Source organism: Meriones unguiculatus, chromosome 19, assembly GCF_030254825.1.
Source record: "Meriones unguiculatus strain TT.TT164.6M chromosome 19, Bangor_MerUng_6.1, whole genome shotgun sequence".
NCBI classification, from domain to species: Eukaryota; Metazoa; Chordata; class Mammalia; order Rodentia; family Muridae; genus Meriones; species Meriones unguiculatus.
Genome location: NC_083366.1, coordinates 14,822,003 through 14,844,908, shown reverse-complemented (window position 1 = coordinate 14,844,908; position 22,906 = coordinate 14,822,003). Strand labels below are relative to the sequence as shown.

General features: G+C 45.1%; 1 protein-coding gene across 6 annotated transcripts in view; it reads right to left on the bottom strand.

Moving 5' to 3' along the window:
* Window positions 1-22,906, bottom strand: part of Frmd4a (FERM domain containing 4A) — a 577,932-nt gene that overhangs the window by 190,173 nt on the left and 364,853 nt on the right. The window contains exon 1 of one of the 6 annotated variants that reach the window (XM_060372410.1): window positions 18,706-18,822. The exons of 4 other annotated variants lie outside the window; for them this stretch is intronic. The gene's annotated coding sequence lies outside the window, so the exon portion shown is untranslated. Of the gene's footprint in view, window positions 1-7,269; window positions 7,408-18,705; window positions 18,823-22,906 lie in introns of those variants that run through there. One more of the 6 variants, XM_060372409.1, reaches the window with a different exon arrangement.

The following is a 22,906-nucleotide window of genomic DNA, read 5'->3' as shown; positions in this document are numbered from 1 at the left end:
TCCAAAAAGCATCCAGTATTCTCAGGCTGTAAGATGGTTTTTGCCACTAGCACAGGACAATGATTTTAAAGCCTCAGGAAGAAGAGGAAGAGGAGCAATCAGAACATTATTTACTAACTGTTTGCTTGTTTGAGTGTGGGTACACTTGTGCCACATCGTAGATGTGGGGGTCAGAGGACAATGTGTGAGAATCAGTTCTCTTCTCCTACCACATTTGGGTCCTGAGGAGCAAACTCGGGTCTTGAGACTTGGTTGCAAGTGCCGTCACCTGAGTCATCTGTGGAACTATGTAATCAGAGTTTTCCCTTTGAAGCTAAGTGGTAACTAGCACCACTAGTTGAGAATTTTCAGTTTTGCTCTACATTCTAAGATGAAAGGCCCGCGAGCTTTCTGCTTATTTTTGAGAACTGAAGAATTTTATGGCTTTCTTATTCCTGGGTGACCTATGGCCTAGTTCCTGGGACTTATGACTTTTGGGGGAAAGGGGTCAGGCCTGGTCCTTTCACATATATCAAGTAATTTCTACCTAACTGTCTTATAAAAGTGCTCCTACGTTATTACAGTATCTTGCCAAACACCATTTAAAAGTTGACTTAGAGAGGGGCAGGGAGGAGATGAGGGAGGGAGGGTGGGATTGGGAGGGAGTGAGGGGGGGGCTACCCACCAGCACAAAGCCCAGTTCAGCTTTCTTCTCTTCCTTCCTCCTTCATTTTAATGCTTCCTAATGTACTGGGACCCAGACACAGCCTCAGGCTCTCTCATTATCTCCCAGTTATTCATCCTCATGCCCCCCACATCACTGAGTGCCCCCTCCCCCATTAACTACCTTTCTTACAAACCTTTCCCTGTTCCCAGGAACAATGGTGGCTAGGGTCTTGCGTTTTCCTGAACCAGCTCTTTCTGAAGGGCTGGGATGACTTTTCCAAACATCTCAGCCAATGTGTGTTCCCACACTGTTACTTTCTGTAATATTTCAGCATTGTAAGAGAAAATGCATGACTTTGTTTAATCTCCACATTTCTTCCCTAATGTGTTCTAAATTTCTCTGAAGTTAGTATTGTTGAGCCTTGCAAGGTCAGCAAGGTAGATCACAGACACAATTTCTAATTTAAAAATTTAACATTCTATCTATCTATCATCTATCTATCTATCTATCTATCTATCTATCTATCTATCTGTCATCTATTTATTTTAAGCATGTGGGGAGGGGCACACACTCTGCCTTGGCACGCCTGTGAAGGAGGTCAGCAGTCCCGTGGGAGTTGGTGCTCTCTTTTCAGTTTGAGACCAGGGACGGAACTCAGGCTGTATTGTTTGGTGGCGAGCACCTTTACCCACTACCCATCTCACAGACCCCTAAATGTCTTCTTCTGAAAGCCTGGGATACCTTTTGCATCTTAGGTGCTTTGTGGCTATTCTCTCATGTGACTTTGCTCAATGAAGCTCAGAGAGATTTAGTCACTCACTACAGGTCTCACAGCCAAAAGATGAAAGAGCTGGCTGGATAAGCAAATCCAGAGAAGATGCCACAGTGTACACTGTGTTTGTCTCAGCGTGTTGCATCGTGTGAATACCTGTCACAAGGCAGGGATGTTTTGTTGTCTTGCTGCAGTGGATGAGGCCCCTCAGTGGTTGCTAACATCTCCTCTCTGATAAAAAAAAATGCTCTCTATCCTTCTTTATCAATAAGGTTCTCCCTCACCCAAATGTTTAACGGTTCTCCAAATCACACACAGGTACACTTTGCAGGCTGCACTGAGCTCTGGGTGCACCCTGCAGCCCTCACACTCAGAGCTAACATCTATCACCCTCTGCACATGTCTCCTTCCTCCTGCCAAGTCTTGCAGGCTACATCTGTGCCACCGGTCACTCTATAGTTCTTCTGTTACCAAACACTCATCGGACCCAATAAAAGGGGATTGAGAAGGCAGAACACTGCCTCGCATTGTGCTCAGCTCTGGGTCTGCTTCATGTCCTCCCCACTTCCCCCTTTCTGCTCTCTCTCTCTCTCTCTCTCTCTGAGCAACACAGAAATAAATATTGGCTATTTACTGGGGGTACTCAGAGGGAGCCAGGAAGTAGGCAAGCCAGCCCCATGTTACCCAGCTATTTGTAGGTGTTTTACTCAGATCCAGATGGCTCTCTACTATTTGGGTGCCTAGTTTGGATTTGTCGCTTTACAGGCGTGTGGGGAGGGCGTAATTGTGCATTTTATGATTATGAATGGCACAGCCTGGAGACGCTCCCATTCTTACTTCCATTTGCCTCCATACCGCATCAATCTAACTCCCCATTACACACCATTTTTTTTTTCTCACAAATTCCTCATTTAGTAAGGACAAAGAAAGGCAAGGGCATAAAAAGAACAGGCAAAATTCTGGTGGAAATGGTGGAGTTACAGGTACAAGGTTACAAGGGCAATATTAGCTGATTCGAAGGGGAAAATATTGTTAAATGAAAGTGCCATGGCTTCTGCTTCTAAGCCTAGCACTTGGGAAGCTGAGGAGGGGCTTGTAAATTTGAGGTCTCTCCAGGGTACATAGCAAGTCCAAGGTCAATCTGGACTACAGAATGAGACCCTGTTCCAAAAACAAAACCATATTGTTTGAAGGCTTACTATTTTCCATCATAATAATGACTCGTGGATGTGAGGTTTGCAATGCATTACTCACTGAAAAAGAAGGTCTATACCATAATGTATAGACTGAAGAGCATGTTAGACCCAGGATGGCCTGACAAGCCATGTTTTACTTCAGCCCCTGGATCTTGCAGGTTTCTAATGAAGCTTCTACAGCTCAGTGTTGCAGCAGAGTTTTGTGTTCTGCTTATTCAGCAAGGATCTATAAAGTGCCCATCAGTGGCTAGCCCTGTTTGCTAACAGGTTCAATTCCAAGATTCTGTGTTTTAAAAACCAAAAGCCTGTCAGGATGGTAAGCCTTGTGTTCCCAGGGATGGAAAGACAGAGACACAGGAAGGATTCCTGAGGCTCACGTCACTGGCCCTAGCTTAGCCCTATTTAGTGAGTTCAAGAACATGAAAATGCCTAGTGCCAGGAAGAGAATAGTTCAAGAGGAGTGATGAGAGGATGTCCTTTGGCCTACACAAGCACATAAAGGTACCCGTGTCCAAACCTACACCCCTCTCCCCACCTGCCTCACATGAGTATGCAAGAGCCACACATCGGCAAATATGCACTAAAATATAGGAGCAAGAAAAACCATGTAGGGTTGGAGAGATGGCTCAGAGGTTAGGAGCACTGAGTGTTCTTCCAGAGGACTCAGGTTCAATTCCCAGCACGCACATGGCAGTTCACAACTGTCTGTAACTCCAAAATCTGACACCCTGACACAGACATACATGCAAGCAAAACCTCAATGCACATAAATTAAAAATGAATGAATGAATAAGAAAAACAAGCAGATGTGTTCAGAGGTAAAGCCAGAGGGTATGGTGTACCTGTCAATGCTCTTGACCACAAACAAACAACCAGTTTTTGCTCCCGTTGTATCACAAACACCTGAAGTACCACTTTCAACAAAATCCCAGAAAATACTACCTGAAGAGAAATAGTACATCCTTACAGCTAGATCCTCCACTCTGATGAGGATCCTCAGCTTCCATTTCTGTGGGAAGACTACTCACTCAGTTCAAACTGTGACCACTAGCTCATCTTTTTTTCATTGTTGTTTGTTTGATTATTTGGTAGTGATAAGGCCACTGACTGAACCAGGTCCCTCACACTCCTCTATGACCTTGTATCCCTAAGTAGGAATTTCTATCTTTAAGGTAAAGATTTCTGTGGAGTACCTCGATTCTACCAATACTGTTAAGAATCAAAAAGGCATAGTCACCGGTGCCCAGAATAATCATCACGGACTCTGTTAACCAGTTAAGGACAGCTCTGCTCATTTTCTGTAAAAGAAGCCCTGTATCAGTCGCTCTATAACGATACTTCTGGTAGGGGAGCTGGCTCCCTTCAAGGTCAGGGTTGTCAAATATAGATAGATACACCAAGCCTAGGGATGGAGAAAGGGGTGGCAATGGCTGAGAATTTAGGAACTCAAAGGAAGTTGCTGGGGAAAGCGCTGCGACAAGCTGTGCTTCTGCTGACTCAGAAAACATCCATTCGGGAGAGCTATGGAGCCACCTGGCCTTTCTGTGTAATAGTGACACCATTGCACACAGCTCCCAGAGACACTATTGCCTAGCATGCAAAAGGTCTAGGTTTAATTCCTAATACTAAAGGGAGGGAAAGAGAAAGGGAGGCAGGGATGGTTGGATGGAGGGAGGAAGGGTAGGAGGGAGAAAGAGATAGTGAAACTTGAAAAGTTAGAGATAGAGCTGGAGAGATGGCTCATCCTTTAAGAGCACTGGCTGCTTTTGCAAAGGCCCTGAGTTCAATTCCCAGCAACCACATGGTGGCTTACAACCATCTATAATGGGATCTGATGCCCTCTTCTGGTATGCAGGTGTACATTCAGACAGAGCACTCATATACATAAAGTATTTTTGAAAAACAGTTGGTGATGAACCTAGACTTAGACTGTGTATAGCATGTTTTAAGATAACTTCCTAAGCTAGTTCACTGTTAACAGCTGTATTTCTCAGTTCAACTTACAGAACTAGAATATTTTCTAGACGTTCCTTTATTTGTAAAAAATGACAAATCTACTTATGCAAAAAATATTTCAGGACAAAGTTGTTGCACTGTACTGTTTAAAATGTAAATTTCTGGTCTTGGGCATCCAGTGAGGTAAATACAGCAAGGTAAGCATGCATTTGTAAATGCTAAGTGTGATTTGCAGGATGGCTGGGAAAAGACGTACATCAACATTAACAATGTGAGCACAAGTTCGTATCTAGGAAGCAAACTTAGCCATGGTCTCTGGGTAGGTTGAATCTCCAGCCCATAATTACAAAGACAAAAGCTGCCCAGCCCAGCCCCTCAACAGAGTTCTTGAAATTTTCAATTCTTCTCTTTCCTAGCGTAAAACAATGTCAATGTTTGTCCCACAGACCAAGGTTGACTCAAGAGACTTTTCTGAAACAACACTTGTCTACCAAACTTTCCCAAAGCTCCAGGACCTGGATAAGACCTCATCTCTTATCTTTTCTTTGGCCTTGGGCTCTAACTTTGCTGGTGCAATTAAATCACTACTATACACATCTGGCACATAAATCTCATGGATTAAGAAACCAGAAACTTGCTGAACCTCAAGGGGACTCAGTTTCCCCAATGGCAAAATCATACTAATGGCACTAGCCACCTGCTGGGCTATCAGGGGACTTGTCAACGATGTCTAAAATTACAAAGAGGCCCAGGGCCATAAAAAGAAGTCTTATTAATCAAATTAGTTGAGGACAAATACTAAAAAATAAAATACACTAACAGCAGTGGCAGCTCACAGTTAGTTAAAACAAAAGAGAGGGGAGAATTTTGCTGATCCTCATCGTTACTAAAACTATTCCCCAATAATCTAAGACAAGCTTAACTTAAAAATAAATAAAGATAAGCTTACTTCTACTCACACAGCTTCTCACATCAGATCTCACTTCTTTCCAACTTCTCTAGAGGCAACTTTATATTCATTGACCACACCGCACAGCACTGACTTCAAACCATGTCCAAATATCACCTCCAGTTAAAGTAAATGGAAGCTATGTGACTTTTAAACATGAAATGCAATGTAATATAATTGCCACAGCATCATCAATCCTGTTGTGCTTTGGACAAACTTCACTGGCAACAGAATGGTCACTTGGGCTACAGAAGACAATGTACAAGTTGGCCCATCTCCTGATACTCGAGATGGTGAGAGATAAGTAACATGTAAGGGAATTCAAGCCAAATTCCTGCCGATCTAAGGTTCTCATGTTTTAGAAGCCAAAAGCTATGAAAGAGTTTGATGCAATTTAAACACCAGAAACAAAACAATGAAACAGAGCTCAGGGGCCTCAGCACTCTGCTGCATATTCTGATGCTGGTGCGCATAGTCTAGTTCATGAAGTCTAAGGGATGCAGGTTTGCAGCTAACGCTCAAGGTACTTTCCCCAGCGTCAGTGGTGGCTACCCTGCATGAACTCAGCAGTTTGTGCTGAGGTTCTGACTGGTGCTTTCCCACACATCAATCAAAAGGTTTGGAAAAGGAGGCTTTACCAGTGCCGAGGTGGGGGTAGAGGCGGGAGAAACATCCTGCAGTTAAATGCAGCCATCAATCCGAAACCGAACAGGGACCACCCTATATTTAGAAATGTGCCTGTCTAGGTTTTCTGAGCATCCCTCTCATCAGATTTGGGGAGGATTCCAAATGAAACGAGCCAGGAGCAGCCTCTGTTGGGATGTTCCATTCATAGGGGAGGCAGCGCCTGGTCCATTCATGGTGGGGTCAGGGAGTCCTTTCCCGGCATTGGATCTCAGCTCTCAGCAAGCTGCGCTTCCCAGAGAGCTGGCACGGCTGCATCATTCAAAATGAGGATGTCTATTAAGGAGCCACGGTTAGAGCTATTATTAGAACAGCCATCCCTTGGAAATTTAGCAAAATTTGTCTGAATTGACTGAGCAGTTACTCTGCTAACCAGCCAGGGACCAGAGAAAGGCAGTGAGTTGCTGGTTACACACAGGCAGCCCCCATGCCTTTCAAAGAGCAGCGCTGGAGAGACCTTCCTAAATCCAGTGTGCAACATCTGGGCAGCTGCCTGCAGTACAAACGCACCTCATTTAGCCATTTTAAAAGGAGCAGGTACTAACGGGGGTTCCCTCCTGTTTTCCCCTCCCCTGCTCCCATTTTCTCTGCATCAAACTCTGCAGCCATCTGGAAAGGCCGGCTCGGCTCATCGGGCTCCAGCAGCGGAGGCTGCCCGGCCTCCTGCCACCCCGTGAAGAGCCTTTTCCTGCACCCAAAGGGCCGGACACCTCTGTCACTTCCAGAAAGGAGAGGGAGAAAAAAAGCTTTTTTTTTTTTAAACCCACCTAGCTTGCTTATAGGAACCTCCTTTCCTTTCTCCAAGGGAAATTCAGAGTGTGGGTTGTTATGCCAAAGGACGTGTGTGTGTGTGTATGTGTGTGTGTGTAGGGGGAAGGGCTGGCAGAAGGTAGCATCGTATTTGCCCCACGTGGGGCTCGCATTTTAAAAATGTATCAGAAGCGAAATAAAAACCTGTGAGCCTCCAGGTCCCCGCTGCCCAGCCCCGCACTGGAAAATGGGTTCAGAAGTACAGCCTCGTCAATCGCCCCCCTGCCGCCGCCACCGGGAAACAAAGACGCGTTACCTTTTATTTTTGTGCTCTTCTAAAGGAGCCGAGGTACTTCGGGTTGTAGGAGACTAGTCCACGGAAAACAGCTTCCCATTCGTCCCGGGCGCAGGCCCTTGGCCTACCAGGCGGCCTGGAAGCCCGGCGCCGCCTCCGCCTCCTCCGCGGCGCCCGCAGACGCCCCGCCGGTGCTGGCGCGCCCGTCCCCGTCCCCGCCCCCGCCGCCACCCCGGTCCCCGCCGCGCCCGCCACGGGGCTCCGTCAGCCCATCGCCCGCTCGCGCCGCTGCTCACGCCGAGCCTGGCCCAGCGCCAGGGCGCACGGCCACCAGCCCGCCCCTCTCCCGCGCGGGGACCCGCGGCCCGCGGCGCCCGCTCGGCCGCATGGTCCCCGCCACCGGAGCCTGGCGGGGTGGCCGCTAGAGCTCTTGCAGGGACTGAGCGCGCGCCCGCTGGCCGGGCCTCCTCTCGCCACTGGATCCCAGGACAACAATGAAATCTTCTGCCTCCCCGGCGCCCGGTGCAGCCGAGGACACCCCAAGTCACCCCCTGAGCTGCCTCTGGCTTCTTTCCCACTGCTCCTAGCCGCACCCGCAAGCGACGCAAAGTTAGCTCGTAGACCAGAGAGGTTGCGCGCATCTGAAGCTCGCGCGGAGATGCTGGGAAGGGTGATTACGATCTGGAGGATCCCCTTTTCGTTTCAAGGCACCCAAACCCACCCAGACCCGCTGCGCGAGCCCCTCTCCTACCCTGCGAGCCAGAGAGCGCAGATCCGATGGCTGGAGGCGCAGCTCTCCCGCCTCGATCTAGTCCAATTGTCTTGAATGTTAATCTCCCCTTAACTCTTGGGCAATGGAGGTTGCTATAAGATAACCCAGTCATAGGGCTATTGTCAAGGATTCGCGAAGTCCCTAGGAGAGGGAGACTTCCATGTCAAGAGACCTGGGGGAGGCAACGGAGCCAGTAGGGCTCCCTTTCAGAAAAAGGCAAGAAAAGAAACTCACAAGAACAATAACTCAGTTCACATTGTGTGTCTAAATGTTTACTGCCTGATGAGCTCAAAATGTTTTAGACACATTTTTTTTTCTCACGAATTGTCAAAACACAGTTTGATAAAATAAAAGAAGCGGGCACAGCACCTACTGAGCAAAACACTGCTTGTTTCAATCTTTGTTCAGAACCTGGCCGTCTCTTCGCTTCTAAAGACGCTTCAGTCTAACCCTAACACCGTCAGGCCAGAGGTGAGACTTCATCTCACCCTAGTGGGAAACTGGGTTTGAATCAGATTTTTTTTTTTTCCTTTCTGGACTTTAGGAGGTGAGGATGGTTCTCATCTAACACAAAGCCCAGCTCTTTCACAGTGAGTCTGAGGCCCATCTCCCCCAATCCAGGAGCCATCAGGAGCAGTCTTATGCCTTGGTTACCCCCGCCCCCAACACACACACACCTTTATTTCTTTTAGCACTGGGGACTGGATTCACAGATGCTTAGGGGGAATACTGGGTTTCAAGCAAGCAGGCTATTTCCAGCTCCAACCTGTTTTGGCTGCAGAACTGAGCCGATGTTCAGGCCTGTAACATTTCTTGTTCACACTCTGTTCCCCTCTCTGGAGGAGACCCCTGCTGCTTTGTCACCTTGGCTGCCTGAGTTTCCAAGGCCATGGGCTGTTCCACTGAAAAATCCTCTCTCCAGGTTTGCTCCTGTACTGAAACAGCAGTCACCTGAAAGCCAGAAGTGGGGACCGGGTATCCCCTCTCCTTCCTTCTTTCCTTACACTCAAAAGTAAAAAATTCCATTCGGAAGTCCCCTGAGAGAGGGCTGGGGAGACGATTCAGCTGTAGAGTGCTGGTCATGCAAGCATGCCGCCCTGCGTTTGGGATTTAGTCTAAAACCTGAGTTCAGATCCCCAGTGAGTAAAAAGCCAGGTACAGTGAAGAATGGTTGAGGAAGACACCTGAAGCTGTTCTTTGGCCCTTGCACACACATATACAACACACACACACACACACACATACACACACGGGGGAGGGGGAGTTCTTGGAGAAAGACCACTGTCTGACTTTCTGAAATAGTGACTGGTGTGCCGATGGCTAACCACTGACTTCAGACGCTGTGACAGGCTCCTATCTCCCGCTATTTAAACATCATCCACATAAGCTGGAGCGGCTCTTCCAAAAGTCACATTGGGCCCTGTAACTTCTCTGCATCTTTCCAGGCTCTTAGCAGCAATACTATGCTTCTCCAGGTGACTCTGGGGACCAGGCCCTTCTGAAGCATCAGCCTGGCTTTGGCTGTCTCACCCCACCAGAGTCCCACCACCCCTCTATTCCACAGCTTCATAACCGCCCCCCCATCCCCACACACGGCAGGTGCTCTTTGATCCCCTTGTTAACCCAGCAGCCAAGACTTTAGAGGCTTGCTCCTCCTCATCCTGTCTTCATCACATTTATTTTCACTGTCTCCTTTCTGCCCTAGGACCACTCTTGTCTTCCTTCCCTTTTTTGCTCCCTGTTCCTGCCGCCATCCAGGCCTGTGCTCTCCTAGGCAAGGCTGAGTCCTCTGGTGTATGCTATCTACCTAACTAATGCACACTGGTATAAGTTTCATTCACAAACGAGCAGCCTCATCATCCAGGCTTAGGTTCCACACACAGAGTGTGGCCTCTTGCGGAACTCTTCACAAGCACACCTTGCTTATTTCTCTCACCACTTGTGGGACCTCAGAGGACACCCCATTTGAAACTTACTTCTTTGGTATATTTTCAACTGGCAATTCAGAGAAAACTAGGACAATCTAAAACGCTGTTCATTTGTGACTGAAATTCATACCAGTGCACATTAGTTAGGTAGACAGCATATGCCAGAAGACTCAGTCCATTGCCACCTTCTTCTGGAATTTCAGTTTTCTTTCCAGACAGTATAAATACTTTAGCTATCTACCTTTTTTTCTTTGGGGCTCAACTTGTGGCTCATGTGTTCAGACACTACATAAAAATTGCTTTTTTAGCTGGGCATGGTGATATATCTCTGTAATCCCAGAACATGGGGGGGGGGGGGCTGAGGAAAGAGAATCACAAGCTCAAAGCCAGCCTAGCTACATAGTAAGTTAACCTTGTCTCAAACAAATAAGCAGGATCTGCCAATAAGATCTACATCTGGCCTTACAAGGACACGTGTTAGTATTTCCCAAACTGTGCAATTTATCTTGATAGTAGAGGGGAGCTCAGTGATTAAATGTGCTTGTAGCCCTGGACTCTAGCTAGATCTATAGCTAGGTGTTAGGGAGGCTCCCAGCTCTTGTGAAACTGGTGAAGGAGGTCTACAGCAATGACAAGGCTAGCCTAGTCTATAAAGTGAGATCCCACCTCAAAAATACATACATACATACATACATACATACATAGCAGGGGGTTGGGGAAGGAGATGGCTCATTTCCTTGTGTAGTGGTTTGAATAAGAATGCCTCCCATTGGCTTAAATATTTGAATGCTTAGTCATCAGGGAGTGTCACTATCTGGGAAGGATTAGGAGGTGTGGCCTTGTAGGAGTAGGTGTGACCTTTTTGGAGGGAGTATGTCACTGGGGATCGGCTTTGAGGTTTCAAAAAGCCCCCAACAGGCTCAGCTGTGCACCCTCCCCCATGGCCTGCAGATTAGCTCTCAGCAACTGCTCTAAATGCCACACTTGTCACCATGTTCCTGGTCATGATGATAATGGACAAGACTCTGAAATTTATAAGCAAGCCCTCAATTAAATGCTTTCTTCCTTAGAGTGGCCTTGGTCATGGCAGCTCATCACAGCAGTAGAACACTGACTAAAACACCATGTAAGCCTGGTGACCTGAGTTCAGATCCCTGGAACCCAAGTAAAAGAGCAAATGTGGCGACACGTACTTCTCCAGTACTCCTACAGCAAGACAGGAAGCAGAGATCAGAGAATTGGTCAGAAGCTCACAGACCAGCACATCCTAGAGTACGCTACACAAGCAGAAAGAAACAATGAGAGAGACACCACCTCAAAACACGAATGGGAGAATCACCCTTCCAAAACTGTTTCCATCTGACTCCCACATGTATGTCATTGAACATGTCCTTTGCCTGCCTTCCTAAAGTTAGCAACATTGCTGTTAGATGCTAAGAATATTACAAAGACTTGTTAATCACCACAGGATTTGGGGCTAGCCTTCAGTTCTGCATTCTCTATTTCTAGCAAACATCCTTTCATATTGCAAGCAGGTTGTAAGGATGGAGAAAGACCTCCCAGGAGCTGGTTAAAGTGCACGGCAGGTTTTGAATGAACCCTATTCTATTTTTATACCCAGTCCTTGTGTCATCTCATTTCAAAACCAATTAACAGGCAATTATGAGTCACTTGTATAAAACATTAAGGATCCCATCTTCAGACTGGAGAGATGGCTTAGTGGATAAGAGTGCTGGCTGCTCTTCCAGAACCACACAAGTTCAATTCCCAGCAACCACATGGCAGCTCACAACTGTCTATAACACCAATTCCAGGGGATCTGACACCCTCACATAAACATACATGCAGGCAAAACACCAGTGCATATAAAATAGAAAATAAATCATTTAAAAAAAAAAAAGAATTCCATCTCTTTTCATAGTCTGGGATAAAGTACCTAAACTCTGGTTCCTGGTGTACACATGATATAATCATCCAACATCTGTGTTTTATTTCATTAGTTTATAAAATGATTATGTAATTTTGTAATAGTTAAGTTTTATGTATATGTGTGTATGGTGTATGTACATGTCTGTGAGAGAGACAGAGAGAGAGGCAGAAACAGAGAGAGAAAGAGTTAGAGAGAGATGGAGAGGGAGAAAGAGAGAGTCCTAGTACAAGCAAGAGAACACAATGTCTGTGTAGAATGCAGGGCTTGACTATGCTGAGTGTCTTTCTCTATCACAGTCAACTTTTTATTTTGTTTATTAATATTATTAAGACAAAGTCTCTCACTGAACTTGTCGCTAAGCAGATCTGAACTCAGGTCCTCAAGCCTGCATGGCAAGCACTTTGTTAACTGCTTCAGCCCAATAGCTATGTTTTTATGAACTTGTGCGCTCATGATGTTATATAGTTGTTTGGTATTTTCCTGGCTGGGAATCATGGTTTAGATGACCTCCATCCAGGACAACATGTATCCAAGGCAGGTCTTTCAGAAATATAGACAAGAATCAATCAGAACATCACGAGCTAATTGATGTAATGTTGAGCCTCAGGGAACAGCTGTATTACGGTGAGGACCACAGAACGAAATTACCTCCTACTAGAAGTGTATTCAAGCACTTAAGCTTGGCTTTCAGGACAATTCTCTCTGTTTATTCACTCTGAAATATATATTAATATGAAGTGTTAATGCTTGCTCAGTACCAGGGACTGATTATGTGCTTTCAATATAACAACTCATTACATATAATAACTCACTTGCTTGTCTCAATAGGCTTTTGACATGGGCACCACTATTTCCACCACTTTCAGGTGATGGGGTTTATCATGTGTAGCGGTTTGAGCAGCTACCCCAGGTCTTACGGAGGGTGACCGCACTTAATTAACTAAGGCCGTCTGCTGCCAGAACGCCTATCCCTCAGCTGTGTCCTGCCTTTCCGTGGCCACATATTTGGAAGTGTTGTCTCCCTTCTAGTGTCTGGCTTAATGACCACCACGTGAAACTTACTGATTATTGCTATTGATTGCCTGACTACAATAGGCAACAAAGGCAGAGATATTTGTGAAACTGAATGGAAAAGGTTATCACCAAGTATCCCTTATTCGGCTGTAATTTCCAACATGGCAGATGTCCTATCAATCAACCCGAATCTTAAACAGACAGTGAAACTGTACTGAGATGCTTGTGAGATAGCTCAGCTGATAAAGTGCTTGTCCCACAGCCTGAGGATCTGAGCTTGGACCCCTCGCACCCACTTAAAAAGCTGAGGGTGCTGGTGGCTGCCTATAATCATGGCCGTGAGAATAGAGACGGGACAGCCTAGCGCTCGCCACTCAGCTACTCTGGATGAATTGATAAGCTCCAGTTCAGCACGAGGCCCTGCCTCACAGCTGCTGTGTGAGGGGAGTAGTGCTCTTGTGAGGGTGTGACTGCAGATGGGATGTCTGTGTTCCACATTTGTGTGCGCAGGGTCAGCACTGAACCAACTCAGTGGGAGGGAGGGGAGAAAGGGAAGGATGGTGTGTGAAGGTGGAATTATCGGGGATACTGAGGGAAATGGGGTGCTTGATGTTGGATGTGATCAAGATACAAGACATACATGTATTAAATTAGCAAAGAATAAGCTAAACAAAATCTTGAGAGTAACTGAGGAAGTCATCTGATGTTCACTTCTGGCCCCTACATACCACAGACACACACACATAGACTCAGACACACAAGCTTACCTCTCAGGAAATGAGAATCTGTGGCGGTCTCTGTTACTGCTTTCTTTTCTCTGCCACATTACATGTGTGGGCATGTGGCTGGCACTCTTCCCTTACATTCAGCGCTGTACAGATTCCCACTCAGTCCTCAGATACAACCCAGATCCTTCTCACTCTGGGAAGCCTCCTTTCTCTGCTCCCTATGCCCTCCTCCTTACTGTGAGCACCTTCTCTGGCATCTGAGTTCTGCACCTTCTTGGGAATTCCTTGTGGGTAGAAATCTCCATAACGCTCGGTTTTTATTTCAAGAACTTTGTTGTATCCAGAGTCATTAAACTGTGCTACTTTATACAAGGTGCGCTTAATTTTGTTTTATTGCTTTATTTGGGCCAAAGGTTGTGGTCATTTTTTAATAATTAGACCCAATAGATTTTTATAATTAAATCTATCTAGCTAATGAGAGACAGAGAGAGACAGAGACAGAGAGAGACAGAGAAAGAGAACTTCCTGGGATGGCAGCAAATAGCCTTGACCAGTGTTTACATGAAATTCGACGTTCTAAGAAGTTATAGTCCACTTCTCACAAGTGAACTGGAGCAGCTACAAGGCTAACACCAGATACGATCTTTTTCAGGGATACCTGTGATGTACTTTGCAGCTGCTCAACAGAAACTCTTTCTGGGGCTGGAGCGATGGTTCAGTGGTTAGAGTGCATACTGCTGTTGAGAAGATGGAGTCCAGTTTTCCAGCGCCCACGTCAGGTGGCTCAGAACCATCTGTAACTTCAGCTCCAGGCCGTCTGATACCCTCTTCTGCCATCTGTGGCTATTGAAAGCATGTATAACCACGCATAGACATCCACATAGTTAAAAAGTCTTTCTAATGGAGAAGGTATACTTCCATTTTGAAACACATCCTACCATGCTCCCTTAGCACTCTAAATTGTTTAGTGCTTGTTTTTGAACATCTGAACTTTTATTGCATGTACTATTATTATTTATTTACTGGTCTTTTTTGGAAGTCTTTACAGGCCATGTCTCAAAAATAGAGGCTGAGTTCTCAGTGGAAGAGGAAATACATAGTGAGAAAAGAAAAGTCCCCTGGGGATCATTGAAGAAGACCTTCTGTGCCCTTTACAAAGAAAATTCCTCAGAGGGAAAAAAAATCTTTGCTAGCTAAACATCTGAAAGATGATTAAAACCTACAATATGTAAAGAACTAAAAAAGTCAAACAACAAGAAATTAAGTAACTCAATCAGTAAATGGGCCAGTGAAACGAACAGCCACTTCTCAACAGATGAAGTACAAATGACAAGAACCATGAAGAAATGTTTAGCCTCACTACTCATCAGAGAAATGCAATTTCAAAGTACACTGAGATTCCATCTCTTCCCAGTAGGAATGGCACCCACGAAGAAAATAAACAACAGATGCTGGTGAGGCTATGAACAAAAGGGACTTATGATATTGTTCCTGGAATAGGAGTTGGTCCAGGCACTATGAAAGGTGTGTGGAGGAGTCCATGAATGAATGAATGAATGAATGAATGAATGAATGAATAATGGAGTGATGAGATATCTTAGGACTTAAAGGCGCTCACTGCCAAGTCTGATCATCTGAGTTTGGTCCCTGGGACCCACATGTTTGAAAGAGAGCATCTCTTCCTGAATGTTGTCATCTGACCTCCACACGGCGCATGTGCTCCCCCGTGCATACAATAAATAAATAAATAAATAGCCTTGAAGCACTTGAAAAACCACTACTAAAAAAGACCTACTGTATGGCCCAGCTATACCACTCCTGGATATCTACCTAAAAGACTCCAAAGGCACCACAGAGACATTCGCACACCAGGGCGTGTCCCAGCGCTGCTAACGTAGCTGGCTTTGGAACCAGCCTCGGTGTCCATCGACAGAGGGACAGATCAAGAAAACGTGGTGCACAGATGCACTTGATTCCTTTTCGCCATTAAGGAGAACGAAATTCTGCCACTTCTAGAAAAATGGATACACTTGGAGATAATCTTACTAAATGGATTAAGCTCATCTCAGAATGTCAGCTATTTCATGTTTCCTGTCATTTATGGTTCCTAGATTTTATATAGGTACAGAAAATCATATACGGTAGATACAAGACAAAAATGTAAGAGAGACTGAGGAGACAGCAGGGACTGAGAAGGACGTGAGAGAAGAGAGTAGGGCATGGGGGGATGGGGGGCTGTGGATATGCTCAATGTATAACACATTTGTGTGACTTTAAATTTTTTTAAATTATGATAAAAATTTCTAAAGGAAAGAAAGGAAGAAACAAACAGAAGAAGGGAGTAAGGAAGGTAAGAAAGAAGAAGGAACAAGAAAGAAAACTGACTGGGAGGTGGTGATAGCCTGAATTGTGAGCAACTTTCAACACTAGTATGATGAATCTACCACTTATCCAGCAGCCCCAGGCGTACCCTGCACATCATTTCAGCCCCACACAGAGTTATCACTTCCCATTACACAGAACCAGAGGCCAACGGCAGAAAGAGGAAGCGATGTGCCAAAATTCTACACCTACCAAGAGATGGGTTTGATCTAAGAGTGTCCCGGGCACCACGCCCTCTCCTCCGCGTGCTCGTTCTATTGTAACGTCCTGGTTTCTATAGAAGAGGTGTAGGCCAGTCAGGAATGTGTGGTAAGGATACTCACTGCTGTTTGGAGGTGGAGCCTTGGGAAAGGATGGGATGCAGGAAGCAGGAAACCTGAGAATAAAGCTGGATGACAGCCAGCCCAGGATTCAGAATCACTCACCCCAGGGAAGCGGAGGATTCCTGGAGGTGTTCTGGACTGTTAGGGTTTGAGTCTGAAATGCCCCTACTCCGAGGCTCCAGATTTGAACGCTGGGTCTCTAGCTTGCGGTGTTATTTTGAAGGTTGTGGAATTTTACAAGTGGAGTCTGGCTGGTGAAACTAGCTTACATTTGAAGACCATATCTGCTTTTGGTTTCTGCCGGCTCTCTCTGCTTTCAGATTGCCCCAATGTGAAGAAGCCATTGCTGCCAGCTCCCTCCACCAGGGAAAGAGGTATTCCTGCCACCATATCTTTCCTACCAAAATGGCCCGAGACCTTCAAAAAGTGTGAGCCAAAATGAGTCCTTTTTCCTTTAAGCTTAAAGCCACCATCACGGTAACATGGATGAACAGTGACAAATTCAATGATAGAGTGTTACGGTTGCCCCTAAAAGCTCAGGTCTTAAGATTTAGTTGTAAACAACAACAATAACAACAAAAATGGGAAGAGTGGATCGTGAGGTTGGGACCTCAATCCATGAATGGATTCATAAACTGATGATATTATTGAGAAGTGGGAGTAGCTAGGAGGCAGGGCCCAGCCAGGGGAGGTGGTTCAGAGGAATGGCTCTCTAGGGGTAATCTATCTTACAAGTGGCCCTTTCTGCCTGGCTGCTGAGTGGTGAACAGCTTCCATTTGCTATGCCCTTTTCTCGACTATGTTCTGTCTTACCACCAGCTTAAGGGTGATGGAGCCAGCTTATGTGGCTGAAACCTCTCAAACTTCGAGACAAGATCACTTTCCCTCGTGTTGTTTCTGTCAGGCATTTCAAGATAGTAATAAAAAGCTGACTAATTCAGGGATGGGCTGAGCTACTGCTGGCCCACACCTCGTGAGTTCACTGTGGCACCAAAAATTGTGTAATTTTTGGCGTGTATTAACTTTTAAATGAACATTATTATTATAAAAGAGCTTGCAGATAAAATAAACATCACACGCCAAAATTAAGCAGACTCAAAGTCTGTACATGTCAGTGAACTCTGTCTGTACAGTTAGAGCTTTTAAATATAGTTGCTTATAGCTTGTTTTGATTTTTGGCACAATCTTAATGGCTAGCACATCTAATTCTGTGTCTCTTCCCTAGGAGGCTTCGGATAGGTCTGCTGAAATCTTCCTGCAGGGCTTTCCTCACTTGTCTACAAAACAGGCTGAAACTAGTATCAGGACCTAATTTCTAGACCAGAGGTTCTCAACCGGTGGGTCTCGACTCCATTCACAGAGGGGTTGCCTAAAAGCCATCAGGAAATACTGATATTTATAGCTGTAATTCATAGTAGTCGCAAATTTCAAGTTATAAAGTAGTGATGAAAAGAATTTTACTGTTTGGGGTCAGCCCAACACCAAGAACTGTATCAAAAGGTGGAAGCATCAGGAAGGTCGAGAAGCACTGTTCTAGACCAAGGTTGCAGAGTGCAGGCTGCCGTGACAGAAGCCAGAGTGTGAGTCAGAGACCAGCTCCTGAGTCTTACACCCTTATGCTAATGAGTTCTAGCCTTTTAGCCTCAGCTTCCTGAGTAGGCTGTCTGAGTGCCACACGGCATACTGTGTCCAGAGATTTAGGAACAAGGCACACATTCCCGAAAAAACCTGCTCTTAGTATTTACATACATGTACCAACTTGAGGTCAAGGAATCTGGCAGCTTTTGTTCGTACTCAGTGTCCCAGCATCTGCCGAGTAACTATAAATGCTTCGCCTCGGCTCTATATTTGAGTGCTGTGAGTTTTAATGAGACCCCAGGTGAGTTACGTCCTGTAAATAAATCAAAGGAAACATTGCAGGCTTAAATAATTGTGTCCTACATTCCCTTCCTCCCCCTGAGTACGCTGCGCTCTCTCCTGGTGGAGAATGTTCTCGGAGCCTGTCTGTGACTAAGGAGAGGACTCAAGTCCGCTGAAGCGATCTCTGACTCTGTTTAGCAGTCAGGGAATAGGGTCATCTTTCTGTAGGTGCCCAGGAAACAGGAATCTCACACATAAAGCCACTTGCTCTGAACCTCAGAGTTCACCCCTAAAGCGTCACTGTACCTCAGGTGAGGTGTGCTGTACGGCAGCATCTTCACACTCACACGTGACCTACTGGCTCCTTCTGCTGGCTAGGATTCCTGTAGCTCAAAGTCACTGAAAAACTAAGCAAGCACACTGAAAGCCCCTCAGAGCCCCGGTGTGCGTTGTTGATGCTGAAACTAAGTTCGGATTAACAACAGAAACGTCCACAGAGCAAAACAGAAAATGGCCTTACGGTTTAAGTTTCAGTCTTCATTTCTGGTAGATTCCGGAGCAGATAAAACCAAACTCCTCAGATGTTCCCAGCTCTTGGGAACAGGGGCTGTTCCCTGTTCGCTGTCCAAGAGTACTCTGACTCCGACAGGCTTCACTTCCCAGCTGCCCGATGAGGAAACAGGCAGGAGGAGGGCCTAGACTGGCCATGCCTCCTGGTAAGCCTTCGGGACATTCAGAGTGAGAACAGAGAGCTTCCCTCTTGAAGCCAGGTGGACTGCCCCCCCTGCAGCTGTCACCTGCTGATACTGCACAGGGTTACTGCAGAGCACACAAGTCCACAGCCAGGGGCTACTTCCTACAGGGCCAAGTTCCTTCTAGCACGAAAAGCACCAAAGTTTCTCTCCCTCTCTCCTGCTTCCCTCCTTTGAGAAGGCTGCTTCCCTATGTGGGCCAAGCTGTATTCAAACTCAGGGGTTTCCTACCTCAGACTTAGTGCTAGGATTCCAGGTGCATGCTATCATGCACCATGCCTGGCCTTTTCTTTAATTTCCATGTCATTCTTTGTTATAAGGACAAACAAACCAACCAAACCAAACCAAACCAAACCAAAACAAAACAACAACTAATCTTTTAAATGATGAGCTGTTACAAGCATTCAGATAGACAGAGGCAATTCAATGAACTCTTATGCAACCACTGTTTTGGTTTAATATTTGGCCTAATGTTTTTAGGCTTTAGAGGAAGAGGAAGAACTGGAGGAGGAGAAGAGAAGGACTAAGCACACCTCTCACCCTTTCTACCTCCCTCCCCAGAAGCTTACCATCCCATAACATGATATATATCAAATACAAATACATATCTGACCATATAAGTACATAGCCATAAATAGTACCTGTTTTGTGTTTATAAACCTTTAAAAAAATCTGCCAGCACATACTGTCTCCCTCAATCATTTTTTTCATTTAACAAAAGTTTTTGACATTCATCAATACTGGCATATATACACTTCATCAAATGAACAGAGCATAGGTTCTCTCTCACTCTCTCTCTCTCTCTCTCTCTGTGTGTGTGTGTGTGTGTGTGCGCACACACACACATGTGCGCTTAACTGAGAATCAAATTCTTATAAGCTCCCTTTGTGTTCACCGTCTCCTCTGCCTGTCATTCTTGCCTCTCTCTTACTCATTCATCCAGCAATTTTCACAGCGTGGATTTAATCTGTTCCATTACTTCTTTGAGTTTACATTCATTTGACACTGAAATTGAGAGGACCTCTAGTCTTCAATTTCAGGAAAGTGAAAAGTAAATGAGTTGTGTGAGTATGTCTCATGTGTCATATGGCAGGTACTTACCAAGACTAAAATTCACTGCATGTTGAAAACTTGAGTATAGTATGTTTCTTTGCTAAATCCGTAACTCTATTTTTAATTACATGGATTGTGTGTGGGTATGTACACACAGGTGCAGGTGCCCAAGGAAGGCGGAAGAGCCGAACTCCCCCAAAGCTGGAGTGGCATGTGGTTGTGAGCCATCCAGTATGAATGCTGGGAACGAAACCTGGGTCCTCTGAAAGAACAGTATGCATTCCTATCTGTGGAGCCATCTAGTCTGCCCTAAATCGGTAACTGCAATCATGTGTTCAGCGGATCTTCCCTGGGATGCCCTCTTCAAACGTTTAACCTCCTCCCTACACCTTCCTATTCTTTTCTTCACTTTTATTTTTTTTATCACACCATTTATCAACAATTTACTTGCAAGGATTTTTTCTTTTCATTTTGCTTACTTTCTGCTTCCTTCCTGGAATGCAAGCTTCGTTAAAGAAAGTTTTCTGTTTATTGTGCCCCCTGTTGTTACTGTGATTTCTAAAATAGTATATCAGACACTGCACATGCTTGCTAACTATGTCCTGGGTGAATAAATAAATGAACAAAAGAATCCAATGGCCATCTTTGTAAGTCTCGTTTGTACTGGGTGAGAATTTCTCATTGGTAACTACTTAGACATAAAGTTGTGCCCTGTATTGTATGTGCCTTGCCAACTTGCTGTTCACAATGATTGATATCATCTCCATTCTCATCAGCACCACCTAAAAGCCCTCATTTTCCACAGCCACAGCATCTTTCTTTCTCCACTACTGGCAATGCGTTAATTTAAAATGGAAAAACAACAGTTGAGATCAAAATGAAACACAAAATAACCACTAGCGAACTAGACCAGTGATCCTAATAAGCAGTGCTGGGTATTCTTGGAGATTACTTTAGAGATGGATTTGTTACTATGGACTTGCCAACACACCTAAGTTACAGGGCCTTCTGGTGAGAAAAACAAAAACAAAAACAAGCCAAAAATCAAAACAAAACTGCACAGCTCCTTTCTCCACTATTGCAATGGCAACATAAAACCTGTCACAAAAGTCTGGACAAAAGCCCACCTTATTTACCTATTTGTTTATGATCTTAAGAAGGAGAATGTCTTAGCTAAGATTGACAAAATGCACACATGGCATGCTTTTTCAGATCACCTTCAGAGCAAGGGTGTAGCTCAGTAGGCCATTTGATTAATATGTACAAAGCCCTAGGCAAGATCCCCAGCCCTGTCCTTCATTCTGCAAAATTTTGTAATTGCTGGAAACGTAAAACTCATGTCTAAAGAGAAAATTTGGTAAAGACCTTGGTTATAGACATGGTCAGTTTATTTTAAGTCCAAAAGATAATTGAATCAAGTTCATTCAGAAAAGCCTTATGATCAGAAGAGGCAACAAAATGATACATTTTAAAATGTGTTCTTAATATAGTCTGGAAGAATCATGAGATGCTGCAGTATATGGCAAAAGTGGTCACAGTTCCCTGTTTCTCTGTCTCTGTGTCCTTTGTAATAAAGCTATGAAGTGATATCTATAAATAAAATCTTTCCCCCCTCCTTTTGAATGCATGCTGGTTTTCTGACTTTTGGTGGTCATTGAATGTGGAAGAAGGAACAAACTTGCTGATGCAGAACTTAGGCTTCTGTCTGAGAACCTGGAACACACTGGCTAGTAGCCATGGGAAGATGCCTTGCCAATTTGGTTGTTCATTCCAGGCTCAGCAAGGTAAGAGAGCCTAAGTAAGTTGCCAGCATGACCAGCAGTCGACTACAGATACCTCAGATCAGAACCATCCTTCTGAGCTCAGCCTAAATTATGGACATTCACAATCACGAGTTCAATAATTGCTGGATAATTTAAGCTACTACCCTTTGCAATGTTTACAAATTATCTCAGACAAACTGGGCTCTCCACCATTCAGAAAAACAAAATGGTAATTCCTTCCTTCCTTTCCTTCCTTCCTCCTTTACTTCTTTCTTTCTCTCCTTTGCTCTCTCTCTCCCACCCTATTCTGTTTCATTTATGATGATGAAATTATTGACTGTATCTTGCTTTTTCAAAAGGCTTCATGGACAAATAACAGAAAAATCTTTTTCAATGAAATATGAGAATGTTTTATTGACTCTTTAACATCATTCCAAACCAAGTAATAATCATGCATATTGCTGGTCACCCGTCTGTAACGGATACATGGCCGTGCTAAATGATTTTGCTTTCTACAAATGCCAGCAACTGCTGCATCATTTACCAAGGACACCAACCTTATAAACCTCTGGGAGGTTCGTGGGGGGAAAACATCTAGTTTGAAAACTTGTCTTTTAAAGGAAATACTTAAGAAAACGAAAACTTAAAAGAAAACTGGTGTCCTGACCATAGCCCTTTTCTCACCCAGGGACAAGGGTCATTCTGAGCTTGTGGAGATGAACTGCCAATTTCCTTTAGGTAGAACAAATACAAAGAGACCTAGAATCCAACCAAAGTCTGGAAAAATGCAAAGAAAACCGCAGAGTGGGAGCAGCAAGTGGGAGCAGCAGTCCTGAATGAGCTGAGGTGGTCCTGAATGAGCTGAGGTGGTTCAGGCAGGCCTCTTTGGCGTTGTGCAGAGATAGCGTACACAGTGTGGGAAGTCTGTATGCAGTGTGCTCAAAATCAGGGCCACGGCTGGGTATGATAGCCCATGCCTGAAACCCCGGGGATTGGAGGCAGAGGCAGGAGGATTTAAAGACATGTTGGCTGCACAGTAAGTTTAAGGCTACCCTATGCCACGTGAGACTGTGTCTCCCCAGACCCTAAGCCACTGTAACAAGAATGACAAGTACGACCAATGCCGCAGTGAAGTCACAGAGTGCCACGTGGG